Raw genomic sequence first — 24,377 nt, 5'->3', positions numbered from 1 at the left:
TCACAGCAAACTTGATTACAATGTTTTGTTTGTTCTAGGTGTGCAAGACGTGGTTCTTTCACACACATGCATATATCTCTTCTTCGGATCCTTTTCCCATGTAGGTTATGACACAATGTTGAGTAGTCTTCTCTTGGTATTGCGTAGGTCTTTGGTGATTATATATTTCACATGTGTTTGTATCTCTCTGTTAACCTCAATATGGTAATGTATCCAATCCTCACACCTTTCCATTTGGTGAACCATAAGTTTTTTTAATGAATCTATGATAGTGTTTCTCTGTGGAAATATCTTTGTTTGTATCATTTTTTAGGTAACACCTATATGTGATATGATAGGATATGTGTCTTTCGCTTTCTCACTTACTCCAAGTTGCGTGTTTACTTCTAGACTCCTCTATGGTGCTGCAAATGGCATTGTTTCATTTTTTCACTAGCTCTTATTCCATCTGTACAGGTATCAGTACTTCTTTGTCCACCCATCTGTCGGTGGACTTTTTGGTTACTTCCATATCTTGGCTATTGTAATACTATGCAATGTAGATTTGCGTGCCTGTGTCCTTCCAATTCTCTCTTCTTAGTTTATAGGTCTAGGCATAGGTCTGCTAGATCATATGGTAGCTCAATGGTTACCTTTAAAAGGCACCTCTATTCTGTTCTCCTTAGTGGCTCTTTCCAGGTTACGTCCCACTTAAAGTGGAGGGTATGTATTTCTTCCCAGCACCTTCAGCATTTATTCTTTGTAGTTTTTGCTGATGGTTATTCTGAGTGGTGTGAGCTGATACCTCTTTGTGGTTGAATTTGCATGTGTCTCATAATGCGTTGAAATTGAGCTTTAAGACATGTCCTTTTAATTTTTCCAGCTGTGATTAGAGCTTATTTCTTCAAAGTGTTTTCTTAAAGTATGTGTCACCATTTGAAATATTTTGGCCATTATCTCCCTCAAGACATTTTGAGGGCAGGTTTCATATACAGCCCTGAAGTACTTGTTCATATGAAGTGACCATTAGCTCAGGCTTTAAACCTGCTTTTGCAGGTAATGGCCAGAGAGCGGCAGCCTTTCTACGTTCCCCATGCTGGTACTAGGGAAACAGACCTACCGGCCAGTGGTGTTCTTCGGTTATAAATTAGAGTGCAATGTGCCCGGATAAACCCACAAATGTTGATGTCTCCTTGCTTTTGTTTGTTTTTAATTTAATTTATATTTATTATTAGAGTAATATTCCATTGTGTACGTGGACCACTTCTTCTTGGTGCATTCCTCGGTTGATGGACATTTTCATTGCTTCCAAGTGCTGGCTATGGTAAATATTGCTGGCGTACAGGTTTGCCAGCCTGTGATTTTTGATTCTCATTTTCTCAGGTGATAGGCCAAGCAGTGGTTGTGATTGATTGACTGGTAGCTCAATGTTTCCCTTTTCAAAGCACCTAAGTTGTGTTTTCATTAGTGGCTCTTTACATGCCCCCCCTTACAACCGAGGGTACGCATTTCTCCACACTCCCTTCACCGTTTATTTTTGGCAGCATTTTTCCTAATGGCCATTCTGATTGCTGTGAGCTGATAGGTTTTTGTAATATGGGTATGCATGACATTAAAATTTTTAAATTCATCATATTCCTACGCCTTTTTCTTTTCTCTTAAAAGAAAAAACCGTAAGTATAATAGAGCTCTTGAAATTGACTTCTTCGAAGGTTGCCCTCTTTTGAATTTTTTTCGTCGATTTTTGACCCCAGAAATTTTTTGGAGGGCAGGTGTCATTGACAGAACTGCAAGTTGGTGAAAATTTAGTGACCTTTTGCAGTGGGTTCAAAGCTGCTGTTGTGGGAAACGTCCACAAGGAGGTAGCTTTTCTCCATTCCCCAATCTGGGTACTAAGGCAGCAGAGCCCTTCTGGAAGTCATTGTCCTAGGTTATAAATTAGAATGGAATTTGCCAGGAGAAATCCCCATAAGTTTATGTCTCATTACTTCTTCTTGGTTTTTAAAATTTTTTTAATCTGGGTAAAGTTTAGAATATTGTTTGTCCTAGGTGTACACCATCTGGTCCATTTGTACATTATGTATGTCTATTAATGTACAGATCCTCTTCCCATGTAAAATATTACAGTGTTCCATCGACCTCCCTTGCTATATGTTCGGTCTTTTTGATACATGTATATAATATGTATTTGTATATGTATAGTAACACTAATCCTCATTTCTCAATTTCCCCCCTCCTTTCCTTTTAGATGAGCATAGTTTGTTTTGTTTTCTAAGCCTGTGAGTGTCTTTCTCTTTGGAAATATGTTCATCTGTGTCAGTTATTAGATAAGGCCATAAGTGATTATATAGGCTATAGGTCTTTTGCTTTCCGACCTACTTCATGTTTTGTGATTATCTCCAGGCTCATCTGTGGTGCCTCAAAGAGCAGCGCTTCAGTGTTTTCCATGGCTAATATTCCATTGTGTACATGGACCACGTCTTCTTGGTGCACTCCTCTGTTGATGGACATTTTCCTTGCTTCCAAGTGTTGCCTATGGTAAATATTGCTGGAGGGCAGGATTGCCAGCCTGTGATTTTTGATTTTCATTTTCTCAGGTGATAGACCCAGCAGTGGTTATGATTGATTGACTGGTATGGTAGCTCAACGTTTACCTTTTCAAGGCACCTCAATTGTGCTTTCATTAGTGGCTCTTACCACGTCCCCCTTAGAATCGAGGGTACGCACTTCTCCACAATCACGTCAGCATTTCTTGTTTGCAGCATTTTTGTTGATGGCCATTCTGACTGGTGTGAGCTGATAGGTGTTTGTAATTTGGGTTTACATGTCTGTAAAAATTCCTACAATTCATCATTTTTCCACGCCTTTTTCTTTTCTGTTAAAAGAAAAAAGAACAAAAGTGTGAGTATAATATACCTCTTCAAATTTTCTTTTTGGAAGGTTGCACTCTAGAATTTTTTGGTCGATTTTCGACCTCAGTATTTTTTGGAGGGCAGGTGTCATTTACAGACCTGCAATTGGTGAATATTTAGTGACCTTTTGCAGTGGGGTTAAAGCTGCTGTTGTGGGAAACGGCCACAAGGATGCAGCATTTCTCCATTCCCAAATCTGGGTACTAGGGCAGCAGAGCCGTTCTGGAAGTCGTTTGCCTAGGTTGTAAATTTGAATGGAATGTGCCAGGAAAACCCCCCATAAGTTTATGTCTCATTACTCCTAGTTCGTTGTTTTAATTTTTTCAATTGGGGTAATGGTTAGAATGTTGCTTGTCCAAGGTGTACACACTCTGGTTCATCTACATATTCTATATACCTATTTATGTAGAGATCCTCTTCCCCTGTAAATTATTACAGAGTGTTCCGTAAACCTTCCTTGCTATATGGTCGGTCTTTTTGATATATGTATATAATATGTATTTGTATACATATGGTAACGCTAATCTTCATTTATCCATTCCCCCCACCTTTCCTTTTAGATAAGCATAGTTTTTTTTTAATAAGTCTGTGATTGACTTTCTCTGTGGAAATATGTTCATTTGTGTCAGTTATTAGATAACGCCTATAAGTGATATCATAGGATATAGGACTTTTGCTTTCCGACTTACCTCATGTTCTGTGATTATCTCCAAGATCATCTATGGTGCCTCAAAGAGCAGTGTTTCATTGTTTTCCATGGCTAGTATTCATTGTGTACATGGACCACTTCTTCTTTATCCTTTCATCTGTTGATGGACATTTTGGTTGCTTCACTGTCTTGTCTATGGTGAATAAGGCTGCAGTGCAGCTTTTGCAGCCCGGGTCTTCTTCATTCTGGTCTTCTCAGGTGAGAGGCCCATTGGTGCGTCTGCTGGATTGAATGGTACCTCAATTTTTCCTTTTCAACGCAGCTCCTTTCTGTTCTCATTATTAGCGTTTAACCCTTTTGCATCTCACCAGCAGCTAGAGGGTACACAGTTCTCTAAAACCTCTTCAGCATTTATTGTTTGTAGACTTTTTGCCAATGGTCAGTCGACTGGTGTGAGTTGAAAACTTTTTGTAGATTAGATTGCATGAGTCTAATACTTCCTGAGGTGGAGCTTTTATCCATTTTCCTTTCTTTAAAAAGAGAGTGAGTAAAACTTACCTCTTCATACTATCTTCTTGAAAATTTGGCCTGTTTTGAATTTTTTGTATCCATTCCCTACCTCAGCACAATTTTGAGGGCAGGTGTCCTTTACAGCCCTGAGTCCTTGTGAATGGTAAGTGACCATTAGCTGTGGGTTAAAAGCTGCTCTTGCGGGAATCGGCCACAAGGCGGCAGCATTTCTCCTTTACCAAATCTGGTTTCTAGGGCAACAGAGCCTTACTGGAAGTGGTGTTCTAGGTTGTAAATTAGAATGGAATGTGCGAGGAAAAGGCCCTTTAAGTTTATGTCTCATTACTTCTTGTTGGTATTTTGAACTTAATTTTTATTTTTTATCACAGCAAACTTGATTACAATGCTTTGTTTGTTCTAGGTGTGCAAGATGTGGTTCTTTCACACATATGCATATATCTATTCTTCGGATCCTTTTCCCATGTAGGTTATGACACAATGTTGAGTAGTCTTCTCTTGGTATTGCGTAGGTCTTTGGTGATTATATATTTCACATGTGTTTGTATCTCTCTGTTAACCTCAATATGGTAATGTATCCAATCCTCACACCTTTCCATTTGGTGAACCATAAGTTTTTTTAATGAATCTATGATAGTGTTTCTCTGTGGAAATATCTTTGTTTGTATCATTTTTTAGGTAACACCTATATGTGATATGATAGGATATGTGTCTTTCGCTTTCTCACTTACTCCAAGTTGCGTGATTACTTCTAGACTCATCTATGGTGCTGCAAATGGCATTGTTTCATTTTTTCACTAGCTCTTATTCCATCTGTACAGGTAGCAGTACTTCTTTGTCCACCCATCTGTCGGTGGACTTTTTGGTTACTTCCATATCTTGGCTATTGTAATACTATGCAATGTAGATTTGCGTGCCTGTGTCCTTCCAATTCTCTCTTCTTCGTTTATAGGTCTAGGCATAGGTCTGCTAGATCATATGGTAGCTCAATGGTTACCTTTTAAAGGCACCTCTATTCTGTTCTCCTTAGTGGCTCTTTCCAGGTTACGTCCCACTTAAAGTGGAGGGTATGTATTTCTTCCCAGCACCTTCAGCATTTATTCTTTGTAGTTTTTGCTGATGGTTATTCTGAGTGGTGTGAGCTGATACCTCTTTGTGGTTGAATTTGCATGTGTCTCATAATGTGTTGAAATTGAGCTTTAAGACATGTCCTTTTAATTTTTCCAGCTGTGATTAGAGCTTATTTCTTCAAAGTGTTTTCTTAAAGTATGTGTCACCATTTGAAATAGTTTGGCCATTATCTCCCTCAAGACATTTTGAGGGCAGGTTTCATTTACAGCCCTGAAGTACTTGTTCATATGAAGTGACCATTAGCTCAGGCTTTAAACCTGCTTTTGCAGGTAATGGCCAGAGAGCGGCAGCCTTTCTACGTTCCCCATGCTGGTACTAGGGAAACAGACCTACCGGCCAGTGGTGTTCTTCGGTTATAAATTAGAGTGCAGTGTGCCTGGATAAACCCACAAATGTTGATGTCTCCTTGCTTTTGTTTGTTTTTAATTTAATTTATATTTATTATTAGAGTAATAATCCATTGTGTACGTGGACCACTTCTTCTTGGTGCATTCCTCGGTTGATGGACATTTTCATTGCTTCCAAGTGCTGGCTATGGTAAATATTGCTGGCGTACAGGTTTGCCAGCCTGTGATTTTTGATTCTCATTTTCTCAGGTGATAGGCCAAGCAGTGGTTGTGATTGATTGACTGGTAGCTCAATGTTTCCCTTTTCAAAGCACCTACGTTGTGTTTTCATTAGTGGCTCTTTACATGCCCCCCCTTACAACCGAGGGTACGCATTTCTCCACACTCCCTTCACCGTTTATTTTTGGCAGCATTTTTCCTAATGGCCATTCTGATTGCTGTGAGCTGATAGGTTTTTGTAATATGGGTATGCATGACATTAAAATTTTTAAATTCATCATATTCCTACGCCTTTTTCTTTTCTCTTAAAAGAAAAAAACCGTAAGTATAATACAGCTCTTGAAATTGACTTCTTCGAAGGTTGCCCTCTTTTGAATTTTTTGGTCGATTTTTGACCCCAGAAATTTTTTGGAGGGCAGGTGTCATTTACAGAACTGCAAGTTGGTGAAAATTTAGTGACCTTTTGCAGTGGGTTCAAAGCTGCTGTTGTGGGAAACGTCCACAAGGAGGTAGCTTTTCTCCATTCCCCAATCTGGGTACTAGGGCAGCAGAGCCCTTCTGGAAGTCATTGTCCTAGGTTATAAATTAGAATGGAATTTGCCAGGAGAAATCCCCATAAGTTTATGTCTCATTACTTCTTCTTGGTTTTTAAATTTTTTTTAATCTGGGTAAAGTTTAGAATATTGTTTGTCCTAGGTGTACACCATCTGGTCCTTTTGTACATTATGTATGTCTATTAATGTACAGATCCTCTTCCCATGTAAAATATTACAGTGTTCCATCGACCTCCCTTGCTATATGTTCGGTCTTTTTGATACATGTATATAATATGTATTTGTATATGTATAGTAACACTAATCCTCATTTCTCAATTTCCCCCCTCCTTTCCTTTTAGATGAGCATAGTTTGTTTTGTTTTCTAAGCCTGTGAGTGTCTTTCTCTTTGGAAATATGTTCATCTGTGTCAGTTATTAGATAATGCCATAAGTGATAATATAGGCTATAGGTCTTTTGCTTTCTGACCTACTTCATGTTTTGTGATTATCTCCAGGCTCATCTGTGGTGCCTCAAAGAGCAGCGCTTCAGTGTTTTCCATGGCTAATATTCCATTGTGTACATGGACCACTTCTTCTTGGTGCATTCCTCTGTTGATGGACATTTTCCTTGCTTCCAAGTGTTGCCTATGGTAAATATTGCTGGAGGGCAGGATTGCCAGCCTGTGATTTGTGATTTTCATTTTCTCAGGTGATAGACCCAGCAGTGGTTATGATTGATTGACTGGTATGGTAGCTCAACGTTTACCTTTTCAAGGCACCTCAATTGTGCTGTCATTAGTGGCTCTTACCACGTCCCCCTTAGAATCGAGGGTACGCACTTCTCCACAATCACGTCAGCATTTCTTGTTTGCAGCATATTTGTTGATGGCCATTCTGACTGGTGTGAGCTGATAGGTGTTTGTAATTTGGGTTTACATGTCTGTAAAAATTCCTACAATTCATCATTTTTCCACGCCTTTTTCTTTTCTGTTAAAAGAAAAAAGAACAAAAGTGTGAGTATAATATACCTCTTCAAATTTTCTTTTTGGAAGGTTGCACTCTAGAATTTTTTGGTCGATTTTCGACCTCAGTATTTTTTGGAGGGCAGGTGTCATTTACAGACCTGCAATTGGTGAATATTTAGTGACCTTTTGCAGTGGGTTTAAAGCTGCTGTGGTGGGAAACGGCCACAAGGATGCAGCATTTCTCCATTCCCAAATCTGGGTACTAGGGCAGCAGAGCCGTTCTGGAAGTCGTTTGCCTAGGTTGTAAATTTGAATGGAATGTGCCAGGAAAACCCCCCATAAGTTTATGTCTCATTACTCCTAGTTCGTTGTTTTAATTTTTTCAATTGGGGTAATGGTTAGAATGTTGCTTGTCCAAGGTGTACACACTCTGGTTCATCTACATATTCTATATACCTATTTATGTAGAGATCCTCTTCCCCTGTAAATTATTACAGAGTGTTCCGTAAACCTTCCTTGCTATATGGTCGGTCTTTTTGATATATGTATATAATATGTATTTGTATACATATGGTAACGCTAATCTTCATTTATCCATTCCCCCCACCTTTCCTTTTAGATAAGCATAGTTTTTTTTTAATAAGTCTGTGATTGACTTTCTCTGTGGAAATATGTTCATTTGTGTCAGTTATTAGATAACGCCTATAAGTGATATCATAGGATATAGGACTTTTGCTTTCCGACTTACCTCATGTTCTGTGATTATCTCCAAGATCATCTATGGTGCCTCAAAGAGCAGTGTTTCATTGTTTTCCATGGCTAGTATTCATTGTGTACATGGACCACTTCTTCTTTATCCTTTCATCTGTTGATGGACATTTTGGTTGCTTCACTGTCTTGTCTATGGTGAATAAGGCTGCAGTGCAGCTTTTGCAGCCCGGGTCTTCTTCATTCTGGTCTTCTCAGGTGAGAGGCCCATTGGTGCGTCTGCTGGATTGAATGGTACCTCAATTTTTCCTTTTCAACGCAGCTCCTTTCTGTTCTCATTATTAGCGTTTAACCCTTTTGCATCTCACCAGCAGCTAGAGGGTACACAGTTCTCTAAAACCTCTTCAGCATTTATTGTTTGTAGACTTTTTGCCAATGGTCAGTCGACTGGTGTGAGTTGAAAACTTTTTGTAGATTAGATTGCATGAGTCTAATACTTCCTGAGGTGGAGCTTTTATCCATTTTCCTTTCTTTAAAAAGAGAGTGAGTAAAACTTACCTCTTCATACTATCTTCTTGAAAATTTGGCCTGTTTTGAATTTTTTGTATCCATTCCCTACCTCAGCACAATTTTGAGGGCAGGTGTCCTTTACAGCCCTGAGTCCTTGTGAATGGTAAGTGACCATTAGCTGTGGGTTAAAAGCTGCTCTTGCGGGAATCGGCCACAAGGCGGCAGCATTTCTCCTTTACCAAATCTGGTTTCTAGGGCAACAGAGCCTTACTGGAAGTGGTGTTCTAGGTTGTAAATTAGAATGGAATGTGCGAGGAAAAAGCCCTTTAAGTTTATGTCTCATTACTTCTTGTTGGTATTTTGAACTTAATTTTTATTTCTTATCACAGCAAACTTGATTACAATGTTTTGTTTGTTCTAGGTGTGCAAGATGTGGTTCTTTCACACATATGCATATATCTATTCTTCGGATCCTTTTCCCATGTAGGTTATGACACAATGTTGAGTAGTCTTCTCTTGGTATTGCGTAGGTCTTTGGTGATTATATATTTCACATGTGTTTGTATCTCTCTGTTAACCTCAATATGGTAATGTATCCAATCCTCACACCTTTCCATTTGGTGAACCATAAGTTTTTTTAATGAATCTATGATAGTGTTTCTCTGTGGAAATATCTTTGTTTGTATCATTTTTTAGGTAACACCTATATGTGATATGATAGGATATGTGTCTTTCGCTTTCTCACTTACTCCAAGTTGCGTGATTACTTCTAGACTCATCTATGGTGCTGCAAATGGCATTGTTTCATTTTTTCACTAGCTCTTATTCCATCTGTACAGGTAGCAGTACTTCTTTGTCCACCCATCTGTCGGTGGACTTTTTGGTTACTTCCATATCTTGGCTATTGTAATACTATGCAATGTAGATTTGCGTGCCTGTGTCCTTCCAATTCTCTCTTCTTCGTTTATAGGTCTAGGCATAGGTCTGCTAGATCATATGGTAGCTCAATGGTTACCTTTTAAAGGCACCTCTATTCTGTTCTCCTTAGTGGCTCTTTCCAGGTTACGTCCCACTTAAAGTGGAGGGTATGTATTTCTTCCCAGCACCTTCAGCATTTATTCTTTGTAGTTTTTGCTGATGGTTATTCTGAGTGGTGTGAGCTGATACCTCTTTGTGGTTGAATTTGCATGTGTCTCATAATGTGTTGAAATTGAGCTTTAAGACATGTCCTTTTAATTTTTCCAGCTGTGATTAGAGCTTATTTCTTCAAAGTGTTTTCTTAAAGTATGTGTCACCATTTGAAATAGTTTGGCCATTATCTCCCTCAAGACATTTTGAGGGCAGGTTTCATTTACAGCCCTGAAGTACTTGTTCATATGAAGTGACCATTAGCTCAGGCTTTAAACCTGCTTTTGCAGGTAATGGCCAGAGAGCGGCAGCCTTTCTACGTTCCCCATGCTGGTACTAGGGAAACAGACCTACCGGCCAGTGGTGTTCTTCGGTTATAAATTAGAGTGCAATGTGCCCGGATAAACCCACAAATGTTGATGTCTCCTTGCTTTTGTTTGTTTTTAATTTAATTTATATTTATTATTAGAGTAATATTCCATTGTGTACGTGGACCACTTCTTCTTGGTGCATTCCTCGGTTGATGGACATTTTCATTGCTTCCAAGTGCTGGCTATGGTAAATATTGCTGGCGTACAGGTTTACCAGCCTGTGATTTTTCATTCTCATTTTCTCAGGTGATAGGCCAAGCAGTGGTTGTGATTGATTGACTGGTAGCTCAATGTTTCCCTTTTCAAAGCACCTACGTTGTGTTTTCATTAGTGGCTCTTTACATGCCCCCCCTTACAACCGAGGGTACGCATTTCTCCACACTCCCTTCACCGTTTATTTTTGGCAGCATTTTTCCTAATGGCCATTCTGATTGCTGTGAGCTGATAGGTTTTTGTAATATGGGTATGCATGACATTAAAATTTTTAAATTCATCATATTCCTACGCCTTTTTCTTTTCTCTTAAAAGAAAAAAACCGTAAGTATAATAGAGCTCTTGAAATTGACTTCTTCGAAGGTTGCCCTCTTTTGAATTTTTTGGTCGATTTTTGACCCCAGAAATTTTTTGGAGGGCAGGTGTCATTTACAGAACTGCAAGTTGGTGAAAATTTAGTGACCTTTTGCAGTGGGTTCAAAGCTGCTGTTGTGGGAAACGTCCACAAGGAGGTAGCTTTTCTCCATTCCCCAATCTGGGTACTAGGGCAGCAGAGCCCTTCTGGAAGTCATTGTCCTAGGTTATAAATTAGAATGGAATTTGCCAGGAGAAATCCCCATAAGTTTATGTCTCATTACTTCTTCTTGGTTTTTAAATTTTTTTTAATCTGGGTAAAGTTTAGAATATTGTTTGTCCTAGGTGTACACCATCTGGTCCTTTTGTACATTATGTATGTCTATTAATGTACAGATCCTCTTCCCATGTAAAATATTACAGTGTTCCATCGACCTCCCTTGCTATATGTTCGGTCTTTTTGATACATGTATATAATATGTATTTGTATATGTATAGTAACACTAATCCTCATTTCTCAATTTCCCCCCTCCTTTCCTTTTAGATGAGCATAGTTTGTTTTGTTTTCTAAGCCTGTGAGTGTCTTTCTCTTTGGAAATATGTTCATCTGTGTCAGTTATTAGATAATGCCATAAGTGATAATATAGGCTATAGGTCTTTTGCTTTCTGACCTACTTCATGTTTTGTGATTATCTCCAGGCTCATCTGTGGTGCCTCAAAGAGCAGCGCTTCAGTGTTTTCCATGGCTAATATTCCATTGTGTACATGGACCACTTCTTCTTGGTGCATTCCTCTGTTGATGGACATTTTCCTTGCTTCCAAGTGTTGCCTATGGTAAATATTGCTGGAGGGCAGGATTGCCAGCCTGTGATTTGTGATTTTCATTTTCTCAGGTGATAGACCCAGCAGTGGTTATGATTGATTGACTGGTATGGTAGCTCAACGTTTACCTTTTCAAGGCACCTCAATTGTGCTGTCATTAGTGGCTCTTACCACGTCCCCCTTAGAATCGAGGGTACGCACTTCTCCACAATCACGTCAGCATTTCTTGTTTGCAGCATATTTGTTGATGGCCATTCTGACTGGTGTGAGCTGATAGGTGTTTGTAATTTGGGTTTACATGTCTGTAAAAATTCCTACAATTCATCATTTTTCCACGCCTTTTTCTTTTCTGTTAAAAGAAAAAAGAACAAAAGTGTGAGTATAATATACCTCTTCAAATTTTCTTTTTGGAAGGTTGCACTCTAGAATTTTTTGGTCGATTTTCGACCTCAGTATTTTTTGGAGGGCAGGTGTCATTTACAGACCTGCAATTGGTGAATATTTAGTGACCTTTTGCAGTGGGTTTAAAGCTGCTGTGGTGGGAAACGGCCACAAGGATGCAGCATTTCTCCATTCCCAAATCTGGGTACTAGGGCAGCAGAGCCGTTCTGGAAGTCGTTTGCCTAGGTTGTAAATTTGAATGGAATGTGCCAGGAAAACCCCCCATAAGTTTATGTCTCATTACTCCTAGTTCGTTGTTTTAATTTTTTCAATTGGGGTAATGGTTAGAATGTTGCTTGTCCAAGGTGTACACACTCTGGTTCATCTACATATTCTATATACCTATTTATGTAGAGATCCTCTTCCCCTGTAAATTATTACAGAGTGTTCCGTAAACCTTCCTTGCTATATGGTCGGTCTTTTTGATATATGTATATAATATGTATTTGTATACATATGGTAACGCTAATCTTCATTTATCCATTCCCCCCACCTTTCCTTTTAGATAAGCATAGTTTTTTTTTAATAAGTCTGTGATTGACTTTCTCTGTGGAAATATGTTCATTTGTGTCAGTTATTAGATAACGCCTATAAGTGATATCATAGGATATAGGACTTTTGCTTTCCGACTTACCTCATGTTCTGTGATTATCTCCAAGATCATCTATGGTGCCTCAAAGAGCAGTGTTTCATTGTTTTCCATGGCTAGTATTCATTGTGTACATGGACCACTTCTTCTTTATCCTTTCATCTGTTGATGGACATTTTGGTTGCTTCACTGTCTTGTCTATGGTGAATAAGGCTGCAGTGCAGCTTTTGCAGCCCGGGTCTTCTTCATTCTGGTCTTCTCAGGTGAGAGGCCCATTGGTGCGTCTGCTGGATTGAATGGTACCTCAATTTTTCCTTTTCAACGCAGCTCCTTTCTGTTCTCATTATTAGCGTTTAACCCTTTTGCATCTCACCAGCAGCTAGAGGGTACACAGTTCTCTAAAACCTCTTCAGCATTTATTGTTTGTAGACTTTTTGCCAATGGTCAGTCGACTGGTGTGAGTTGAAAACTTTTTGTAGATTAGATTGCATGAGTCTAATACTTCCTGAGGTGGAGCTTTTATCCATTTTCCTTTCTTTAAAAAGAGAGTGAGTAAAACTTACCTCTTCATACTATCTTCTTGAAAATTTGGCCTGTTTTGAATTTTTTGTATCCATTCCCTACCTCAGCACAATTTTGAGGGCAGGTGTCCTTTACAGCCCTGAGTCCTTGTGAATGGTAAGTGACCATTAGCTGTGGGTTAAAAGCTGCTCTTGCGGGAATCGGCCACAAGGCGGCAGCATTTCTCCTTTACCAAATCTGGTTTCTAGGGCAACAGAGCCTTACTGGAAGTGGTGTTCTAGGTTGTAAATTAGAATGGAATGTGCGAGGAAAAAGCCCTTTAAGTTTATGTCTCATTACTTCTTGTTGGTATTTTGAACTTAATTTTTATTTCTTATCACAGCAAACTTGATTACAATGTTTTGTTTGTTCTAGGTGTGCAAGATGTGGTTCTTTCACACATATGCATATATCTATTCTTCGGATCCTTTTCCCATGTAGGTTATGACACAATGTTGAGTAGTCTTCTCTTGGTATTGCGTAGGTCTTTGGTGATTATATATTTCACATGTGTTTGTATCTCTCTGTTAACCTCAATATGGTAATGTATCCAATCCTCACACCTTTCCATTTGGTGAACCATAAGTTTTTTTAATGAATCTATGATAGTGTTTCTCTGTGGAAATATCTTTGTTTGTATCATTTTTTAGGTAACACCTATATGTGATATGATAGGATATGTGTCTTTCGCTTTCTCACTTACTCCAAGTTGCGTGATTACTTCTAGACTCATCTATGGTGCTGCAAATGGCATTGTTTCATTTTTTCACTAGCTCTTATTCCATCTGTACAGGTAGCAGTACTTCTTTGTCCACCCATCTGTCGGTGGACTTTTTGGTTACTTCCATATCTTGGCTATTGTAATACTATGCAATGTAGATTTGCGTGCCTGTGTCCTTCCAATTCTCTCTTCTTCGTTTATAGGTCTAGGCATAGGTCTGCTAGATCATATGGTAGCTCAATGGTTACCTTTTAAAGGCACCTCTATTCTGTTCTCCTTAGTGGCTCTTTCCAGGTTACGTCCCACTTAAAGTGGAGGGTATGTATTTCTTCCCAGCACCTTCAGCATTTATTCTTTGTAGTTTTTGCTGATGGTTATTCTGAGTGGTGTGAGCTGATACCTCTTTGTGGTTGAATTTGCATGTGTCTCATAATGTGTTGAAATTGAGCTTTAAGACATGTCCTTTTAATTTTTCCAGCTGTGATTAGAGCTTATTTCTTCAAAGTGTTTTCTTAAAGTATGTGTCACCATTTGAAATAGTTTGGCCATTATCTCCCTCAAGACATTTTGAGGGCAGGTTTCATTTACAGCCCTGAAGTACTTGTTCATATGAAGTGACCATTAGCTCAGGCTTTAAACCTGCTTTTGCAGGTAATGGCCAGAGAGCGGCAGCCTTTCTACGTTCCCCATGCTGGTACTAGGGAAACAGACCTACCGGCCAGTGGTGTTCTTCGGTTATAAATTAGAGTGCAATGTGCCCGGATAAACCCACAAATGTTGATGTCTCCTTGCTTTTGTTTGTTTTTAATTTAATTTATATTTATTATTAGAGTAATATTCCATTGTGTACGTGGACCACTTCTTCTTGGTGCATTCCTCGGTTGATGGACATTTTCATTGCTTCCAAGTGCTGGCTATGGTAAATATTGCTGGCGTACAGGTTTACCAGCCTGTGATTTTTCATTCTCATTTTCTCAGGTGATAGGCCAAGCAGTGGTTGTGATTGATTGACTGGTAGCTCAATGTTTCCCTTTTCAAAGCACCTACGTTGTGTTTTCATTAGTGGCTCTTTACATGCCCCCCCTTACAACCGAGGGTACGCATTTCTCCACACTCCCTTCACCGTTTATTTTTGGCAGCATTTTTCCTAATGGCCATTCTGATTGCTGTGAGCTGATAGGTTTTTGTAATATGGGTATGCATGACATTAAAATTTTTAAATTCATCATATTCCTACGCCTTTTTCTTTTCTCTTAAAAGAAAAAAACCGTAAGTATAATAGAGCTCTTGAAATTGACTTCTTCGAAGGTTGCCCTCTTTTGAATTTTTTGGTCGATTTTTGACCCCAGAAATTTTTTGGAGGGCAGGTGTCATTTACAGAACTGCAAGTTGGTGAAAATTTAGTGACCTTTTGCAGTGGGTTCAAAGCTGCTGTTGTGGGAAACGTCCACAAGGAGGTAGCTTTTCTCCATTCCCCAATCTGGGTACTAGGGCAGCAGAGCCCTTCTGGAAGTCATTGTCCTAGGTTATAAATTAGAATGGAATTTGCCAGGAGAAATCCCCATAAGTTTATGTCTCATTACTTCTTCTTGGTTTTTAAAATTTTTTTAATCTGGGTAAAGTTTAGAATATTGTTTGTCCTAGGTGTACACCATCTGGTCCTTTTGTACATTATGTATGTCTATTAATGTACAGATCCTCTTCCCATGTAAAATATTACAGTGTTCCATCGACCTCCCTTGCTATATGTTCGGTCTTTTTGATACATGTATATAATATGTATTTGTATATGTATAGTAACACTAATCCTCATTTCTCAATTTCCCCCCTCCTTTCCTTTTAGATGAGCATAGTTTGTTTTGTTTTCTAAGCCTGTGAGTGTCTTTCTCTTTGGAAATATGTTCATCTGTGTCAGTTATTAGATAATGCCATAAGTGATAATATAGGCTATAGGTCTTTTGCTTTCCGACCTACTTCATGTTTTGTGATTATCTCCAGGCTCATCTGTGGTGCCTCAAAGAGCAGCGCTTCAGTGTTTTCCATGGCTAATATTCCATTGTGTACATGGACCACTTCTTCTTGGTGCATTCCTCTGTTGATGGACATTTTCCTTGCTTCCAAGTGTTGCCTATGGTAAATATTGCTGGAGGGCAGGATTGCCAGCCTGTGATTTGTGATTTTCATTTTCTCAGGTGATAGACCCAGCAGTGGTTATGATTGATTGACTGGTATGGTAGCTCAACGTTTACCTTTTCAAGGCACCTCAATTGTGCTGTCATTAGTGGCTCTTACCACGTCCCCCTTAGAATCGAGGGTACGCACTTCTCCACAATCACGTCAGCATTTCTTGTTTGCAGCATATTTGTTGATGGCCATTCTGACTGGTGTGAGCTGATAGGTGTTTGTAATTTGGGTTTACATGTCTGTAAAAATTCCTACAATTCATCATTTTTCCACACCTTTTTCTTTTCTGTTAAAAGAAAAAAGAACAAAAGTGTGAGTATAATATACCTCTTCAAATTTTCTTTTTGGAAGGTTGCACTCTAGAATTTTTTGGTCGATTTTCGACCTCAGTATTTTTTGGAGGGCAGGTGTCATTTACAGACCTGCAATTGGTGAATATTTAGTGACCTTTTGCAGTGGGTTTAAAGCTGCTGTGGTGGGAAACGGCCACAAGGATGCAGCATTTCTCCATTCCCAAATCTGGGTACTAGGGCAGCAGAGCCGTTCTGGAAGTCGTTTGCCTAGGTTGTAAATTTGAATGGAATGTGCCAGGAAAACCCCCCATAAGTTTATGTCTCATTACTCCTAGTTCGTTGTTTTAATTTTTTCAATTGGGGTAATGGTTAGAATGTTGCTTGTCCAAGGTGTACACACTCTGGTTCATCTACATATTCTATATACCTATTTATGTAGAGATCCTCTTCCCCTGTAAATTATTACAGAGTGTTCCGTAAACCTTCCTTGCTATATGGTCGGTCTTTTTGATATATGTATATAATATGTATTTGTATACATATGGTAACGCTAATCTTCATTTATCCATTCCCCCCACCTTTCCTTTTAGATAAGCATAGTTTTTTTTTAATAAGTCTGTGATTGACTTTCTCTGTGGAAATATGTTCATTTGTGTCAGTTATTAGATAACGCCTATAAGTGATATCATAGGATATAGGACTTTTGCTTTCCGACTTACCTCATGTTCTGTGATTATCTCCAAGATCATCTATGGTGCCTCAAAGAGCAGTGTTTCATTGTTTTCCATGGCTAGTATTCATTGTGTACATGGACCACTTCTTCTTTATCCTTTCATCTGTTGATGGACATTTTGGTTGCTTCACTGTCTTGTCTATGGTGAATAAGGCTGCAGTGCAGCTTTTGCAGCCCGGGTCTTCTTCATTCTGGTCTTCTCAGGTGAGAGGCCCATTGGTGCGTCTGCTGGATTGAATGGTACCTCAATTTTTCCTTTTCAACGCAGCTCCTTTCTGTTCTCATTATTAGCGTTTAACCCTTTTGCATCTCACCAGCAGCTAGAGGGTACACAGTTCTCTAAAACCTCTTCAGCATTTATTGTTTGTAGACTTTTTGCCAATGGTCAGTCGACTGGTGTGAGTTGAAAACTTTTTGTAGATTAGATTGCATGAGTCTAATACTTCCTGAGGTGGAGCTTTTATCCATTTTCCTTTCTTTAAAAAGAGAGTGAGTAAAACTTACCTCTTCATACTATCTTCTTGAAAATTTGGCCTGCTTTGAATTTTTTGTATCCATTCCCTACCTCAGCACAATTTTGAGGGCAGGTGTCCTTTACAGCCCTGAGTCCTTGTGAATGGTAAGTGACCATTAGCTGTGGGTTAAAAGCTGCTCTTGCGGGAATCGGCCACAAGGCGGCAGCATTTCTCCTTTACCAAATCTGGTTTCTAGGGCAACAGAGCCTTACTGGAAGTGGTGTTCTAGGTTGTAAATTAGAATGGAATGTGCGAGGAAAAGGCCCTTTAAGTTTATGTCTCATTACTTCTTGTTGGTATTTTGAACTTAATTTTTATTTTTTATCACAGCAAACTTGATTACAATGCTTTGTTTGTTCTAGGTGTGCAAGATGTGGTTCTTTCACACATATGCATATATCTATTCTTCGGATCCTTTTCCCATGTAGGTTATGACACAATGTTGAGTAGTCTTCTCTTGGTATTGCGTAGGTCTTTGGTGATTATATATTTCACATGTGTTTGTATCTCTCTGTTAACCTCAATATGGTAATGTATCCAATCCTCACACCTTTCCATTTGGTGAACCATAAGTTTTTTTAATGAATCTATGATAGTGTTTCTCTGTGGAAATATCTTTGTTTGTATCATTTTTTAGGTAACACCTATATGTGATATGATAGGATATGTGTCTTTCGCTTTCTCACTTACTCCAAGTTGCGTGATTACTTCTAGACTCATCTATGGTGCTGCAAATGGCATTGTTTCATTTTTTCACTAGCTCTTATTCCATCTGTACAGGTAGCAGTACTTCTTTGTCCACCCATCTGTCGGTGGACTTTTTGGTTACTTCCATATCTTGGCTATTGTAATACTATGCAATGTAGATTTGCGTGCCTGTGTCCTTCCAATTCTCTCTTCTTCGTTTATAGGTCTAGGCATAGGTCTGCTAGATCATATGGTAGCTCAATGGTTACCTTTTAAAGGCACCTCTATTCTGTTCTCCTTAGTGGCTCTTTCCAGGTTACGTCCCACTTAAAGTGGAGGGTATGTATTTCTTCCCAGCACCTTCAGCATTTATTCTTTGTAGTTTTTGCTGATGGTTATTCTGAGTGGTGTGAGCTGATACCTCTTTGTGGTTGAATTTGCATGTGTCTCATAATGTGTTGAAATTGAGCTTTAAGACATGTCCTTTTAATTTTTCCAGCTGTGATTAGAGCTTATTTCTTCAAAGTGTTTTCTTAAAGTATGTGTCACCATTTGAAATAGTTTGGCCATTATCTCCCTCAAGACATTTTGAGGGCAGGTTTCATTTACAGCCCTGAAGTACTTGTTCATATGAAGTGACCATTAGCTCAGGCTTTAAACCTGCTTTTGCAGGTAATGGCCAGAGAGCGGCAGCCTTTCTACGTTCCCCATGCTGGTACTAGGGAAACAGACCTACCGGCCAGTGGTGTTCTTCGGTTATAAATTAGAGTGCAGTGTGCCTGGATAAACCCACAAATGTTGATGTCTCCTTGCTTTTGTTTGTTTTTAATTTAATTTATATTTATTATTAGAGTAATAATCCATTGTGTACGTGGACCACTTCTTCTTGGTGCATTCCTCGGTTGATGGACATTTTCATTGCTTCCAAGTGCTGGCTATGGTAAATATTGCTGGCGTACAGGTTTGCCAGCCTGTGATTTTTGATTCTCATTTTCTCAGGTGATAGGCCAAGCAGTGGTTGTGATTGATTGACTGGTAGCTCAATGTTTCCCTTTTCAAAGCACCTACGTTGTGTTTTCATTAGTGGCTCTTTACATGCCCCCCCTTACAACCGAGGGTACGCATTTCTCCACACTCCCTTCACCGTTTATTTTTGGCAGCATTTTTCCTAATGGCCATTCTGATTGCTGTGAGCTGATAGGTTTTTGTAATATGGGTATGCATGACATTAAAATTTTTAAATTCATCATATTCCTACGCCTTTTTCTTTTCTCTTAAAAGAAAAAAACCGTAAGTATAATACAGCTCTTGAAATTGACTTCTTCGAAGGTTGCCCTCTTTTGAATTTTTTGGTCGATTTTTGACCCCAGAAATTTTTTGGAGGGCAGGTGTCATTTACAGAACTGCAAGTTGGTGAAAATTTAGTGACCTTTTGCAGTGGGTTCAAAGCTGCTGTTGTGGGAAACGTCCACAAGGAGGTAGCTTTTCTCCATTCCCCAATCTGGGTACTAGGGCAGCAGAGCCCTTCTGGAAGTCATTGTCCTAGGTTATAAATTAGAATGGAATTTGCCAGGAGAAATCCCCATAAGTTTATGTCTCATTACTTCTTCTTGGTTTTTAAATTTTTTTTAATCTGGGTAAAGTTTAGAATATTGTTTGTCCTAGGTGTACACCATCTGGTCCTTTTGTACATTATGTATGTCTATTAATGTACAGATCCTCTTCCCATGTAAAATATTACAGTGTTCCATCGACCTCCCTTGCTATATGTTCGGTCTTTTTGATACATGTATATAATATGTATTTGTATATGTATAGTAACACTAATCCTCATTTCTCAATTTCCCCCCTCCTTTCCTTTTAGATGAGCATAGTTTGTTTTGTTTTCTAAGCCTGTGAGTGTCTTTCTCTTTGGAAATATGTTCATCTGTGTCAGTTATTAGATAATGCCATAAGTGATAATATAGGCTATAGGTCTTTTGCTTTCTGACCTACTTCATGTTTTGTGATTATCTCCAGGCTCATCTGTGGTGCCTCAAAGAGCAGCGCTTCAGTGTTTTCCATGGCTAATATTCCATTGTGTACATGGACCACTTCTTCTTGGTGCATTCCTCTGTTGATGGACATTTTCCTTGCTTCCAAGTGTTGCCTATGGTAAATATTGCTGGAGGGCAGGATTGCCAGCCTGTGATTTTTGATTTTCATTTTCTCAGGTGATAGACCCAGCAGTGGTTATGATTGATTGACTGGTATGGTAGCTCAACGTTTACCTTTTCAAGGCACCTCAATTGTGCTGTCATTAGTGGCTCTTACCACGTCCCCCTTAGAATCGAGGGTACGCACTTCTCCACAATCACGTCAGCATTTCTTGTTTGCAGCATATTTGTTGATGGCCATTCTGACTGGTGTGAGCTGATAGGTGTTTGTAATTTGGGTTTACATGTCTGTAAAAATTCCTACAATTCATCATTTTTCCACGCCTTTTTCTTTTCTGTTAAAAGAAAAAAGAACAAAAGTGTGAGTATAATATACCTCTTCAAATTTTCTTTTTGGAAGGTTGCACTCTAGAATTTTTTGGTCGATTTTCGACCTCAGTATTTTTTGGAGGGCAGGTGTCATTTACAGACCTGCAATTGGTGAATATTTAGTGACCTTTTGCAGTGGGTTTAAAGCTGCTGTGGTGGGAAACGGCCACAAGGATGCAGCATTTCTCCATTCCCAAATCTGGGTACTAGGGCAGCAGAGCCGTTCTGGAAGTCGTTTGCCTAGGTTGTAAATTTGAATGGAATGTGCCAGGAAAACCCCCCATAAGTTTATGTCTCATTACTCCTAGTTCGTTGTTTTAATTTTTTCAATTGGGGTAATGGTTAGAATGTTGCTTGTCCAAGGTGTACACACTCTGGTTCATCTACATATTCTATATACCTATTTATGTAGAGATCCTCTTCCCCTGTAAATTATTACAGAGTGTTCCGTAAACCTTCCTTGCTATATGGTCGGTCTTTTTGATATATGTATATAATATGTATTTGTATACATATGGTAACGCTAATCTTCATTTATCCATTCCCCCCACCTTTCCTTTTAGATAAGCATAGTTTTTTTTTAATAAGTCTGTGATTGACTTTCTCTGTGGAAATATGTTCATTTGTGTCAGTTATTAGATAACGCCTATAAGTGATATCATAGGATATAGGACTTTTGCTTTCCGACTTACCTCATGTTCTGTGATTATCTCCAAGATCATCTATGGTGCCTCAAAGAGCAGTGTTTCATTGTTTTCCATGGCTAGTATTCATTGTGTACATGGACCACTTCTTCTTTATCCTTTCATCTGTTGATGGACATTTTGGTTGCTTCACTGTCTTGTCTATGGTGAATAAGGCTGCAGTGCAGCTTTTGCAGCCCGGGTCTTCTTCATTCTGGTCTTCTCAGGTGAGAGGCCCATTGGTGCGTCTGCTGGATTGAATGGTACCTCAATTTTTCCTTTTCAACGCAGCTCCTTTCTGTTCTCATTATTAGCGTTTAACCCTTTTGCATCTCACCAGCAGCTAGAGGGTACACAGTTCTCTAAAACCTCTTCAGCATTTATTGTTTGTAGACTTTTTGCCAATGGTCAGTCGACTGGTGTGAGTTGAAAACTTTTTGTAGATTAGATTGCATGAGTCTAATACTTCCTGAGGTGGAGCTTTTATCCATTTTCCTTTCTTTAAAAAGAGAGTGAGTAAAACTTACCTCTTCATACTATCTTCTTGAAAATTTGGCCTGTTTTGAATTTTTTGTATCCATTCCCTACCTCAGCACAATTTTGAGGGCAGGTGTCCTTTACAGCCCTGAGTCCTTGTGAATGGTAAGTGACCATTAGCTGTGGGTTAAAAGCTGCTCTTGCGGGAATCGGCCACAAGGCGGCAGCATTTCTCCTTTACCAAATCTGGTTTCTAGGGCAACAGAGCCTTACTGGAAGTGGTGTTCTAGGTTGTAAATTAGAATGGAATGTGCGAGGAAAAAGCCCTTTAAGTTTATGTCTCATTACTTCTTGTTGGTATTTTGAACTTAATTTTTATTTCTTATCACAGCAAACTTGATTACAATGTTTTGTTTGTTCTAGGTGTGCAAGATGTGGTTCTTTCACACATATGCATATATCTATTCTTCGGATCCTTTTCCCATGTAGGTTATGACACAATGTTGAGTAGTCTTCTCTTGGTATTGCGTAGGTCTTTGGTGATTATATATTTCACATGTGTTTGTATCTCTCTGTTAACCTCAATATGGTAATGTATCCAATCCTCACACCTTTCCATTTGGTGAACCATAAGTTTTTTTAATGAATCTATGATAGTGTTTCTCTGTGGAAATATCTTTGTTTGTATCATTTTTTAGGTAACACCTATATGTGATATGATAGGATATGTGTCTTTCGCTTTCTCACTTACTCCAAGTTGCGTGATTACTTCTAGACTCATCTATGGTGCTGCAAATGGCATTGTTTCATTTTTTCACTAGCTCTTATTCCATCTGTACAGGTAGCAGTACTTCTTTGTCCACCCATCTGTCGGTGGACTTTTTGGTTACTTCCATATCTTGGCTATTGTAATACTATGCAATGTAGATTTGCGTGCCTGTGTCCTTCCAATTCTCTCTTCTTCGTTTATAGGTCTAGGCATAGGTCTGCTAGATCATATGGTAGCTCAATGGTTACCTTTTAAAGGCACCTCTATTCTGTTCTCCTTAGTGGCTCTTTCCAGGTTACGTCCCACTTAAAGTGGAGGGTATGTATTTCTTCCCAGCACCTTCAGCATTTATTCTTTGTAGTTTTTGCTGATGGTTATTCTGAGTGGTGTGAGCTGATACCTCTTTGTGGTTGAATTTGCATGTGTCTCATAATGTGTTGAAATTGAGCTTTAAGACATGTCCTTTTAATTTTTCCAGCTGTGATTAGAGCTTATTTCTTCAAAGTGTTTTCTTAAAGTATGTGTCACCATTTGAAATAGTTTGGCCATTATCTCCCTCAAGACATTTTGAGGGCAGGTTTCATTTACAGCCCTGAAGTACTTGTTCATATGAAGTGACCATTAGCTCAGGCTTTAAACCTGCTTTTGCAGGTAATGGCCAGAGAGCGGCAGCCTTTCTACGTTCCCCATGCTGGTACTAGGGAAACAGACCTACCGGCCAGTGGTGTTCTTCGGTTATAAATTAGAGTGCAATGTGCCCGGATAAACCCACAAATGTTGATGTCTCCTTGCTTTTGTTTGTTTTTAATTTAATTTATATTTATTATTAGAGTAATATTCCATTGTGTACGTGGACCACTTCTTCTTGGTGCATTCCTCGGTTGATGGACATTTTCATTGCTTCCAAGTGCTGGCTATGGTAAATATTGCTGGCGTACAGGTTTGCCAGCCTGTGATTTTTGATTCTCATTTTCTCAGGTGATAGGCCAAGCAGTGGTTGTGATTGATTGACTGGTAGCTCAATGTTTCCCTTTTCAAAGCACCTACGTTGTGTTTTCATTAGTGGCTCTTTACATGCCCCCCCTTACAACCGAGGTTACGCATTTCTCCACACTCCCTTCACCGTTTATTTTTGGCAGCATTTTTCCTAATGGCCATTCTGATTGCTGTGAGCTGATAGGTTTTTGTAATATGGGTATGCATGACATTAAAATTTTTAAATTCATCATATTCCTACGCCTTTTTCTTTTCTCTTAAAAGAAAAAAACCGTAAGTATAATACAGCTCTTGAAATTGACTTCTTCGAAGGTTGCCCTCTTTTGAATTTTTTGGTCGATTTTTGACCCCAGAAATTTTTTGGAGGGCAGGTGTCATTTACAGAACTGCAAGTTGGTGAAAATTTAGTGACCTTTTGCAGTGGGTTCAAAGCTGCTGTTGTGGGAAACGTCCACAAGGAGGTAGCTTTTCTCCATTCCCCAATCTGGGTACTAGGGCAGCAGAGCCCTTCTGGAAGTCATTGTCCTAGGTTATAAATTAGAATGGAATTTGCCAGGAGAAATCCCCATAAGTTTATGTCTCATTACTTCTTCTTGGTTTTTAAAATTTTTTTAATCTGGGTAAAGTTTAGAATATTGTTTGTCCTAGGTGTACACCATCTGGTCCTTTTGTACATTATGTATGTCTATTAATGTACAGATCCTCTTCCCATGTAAAATATTACAGTGTTCCATCGACCTCCCTTGCTATATGTTCGGTCTTTTTGATACATGTATATAATATGTATTTGTATATGTATAGTAACACTAATCCTCATTTCTCAATTTCCCCC

Source organism: Balaenoptera borealis (assembly GCF_965194805.1).
Source record: "Balaenoptera borealis genome assembly, chromosome: 9".
In the NCBI taxonomy this organism is placed as follows: Eukaryota; Metazoa; Chordata; class Mammalia; order Artiodactyla; family Balaenopteridae; genus Balaenoptera; species Balaenoptera borealis.
Note: the sequence above shows the minus strand (reverse complement) of the source record.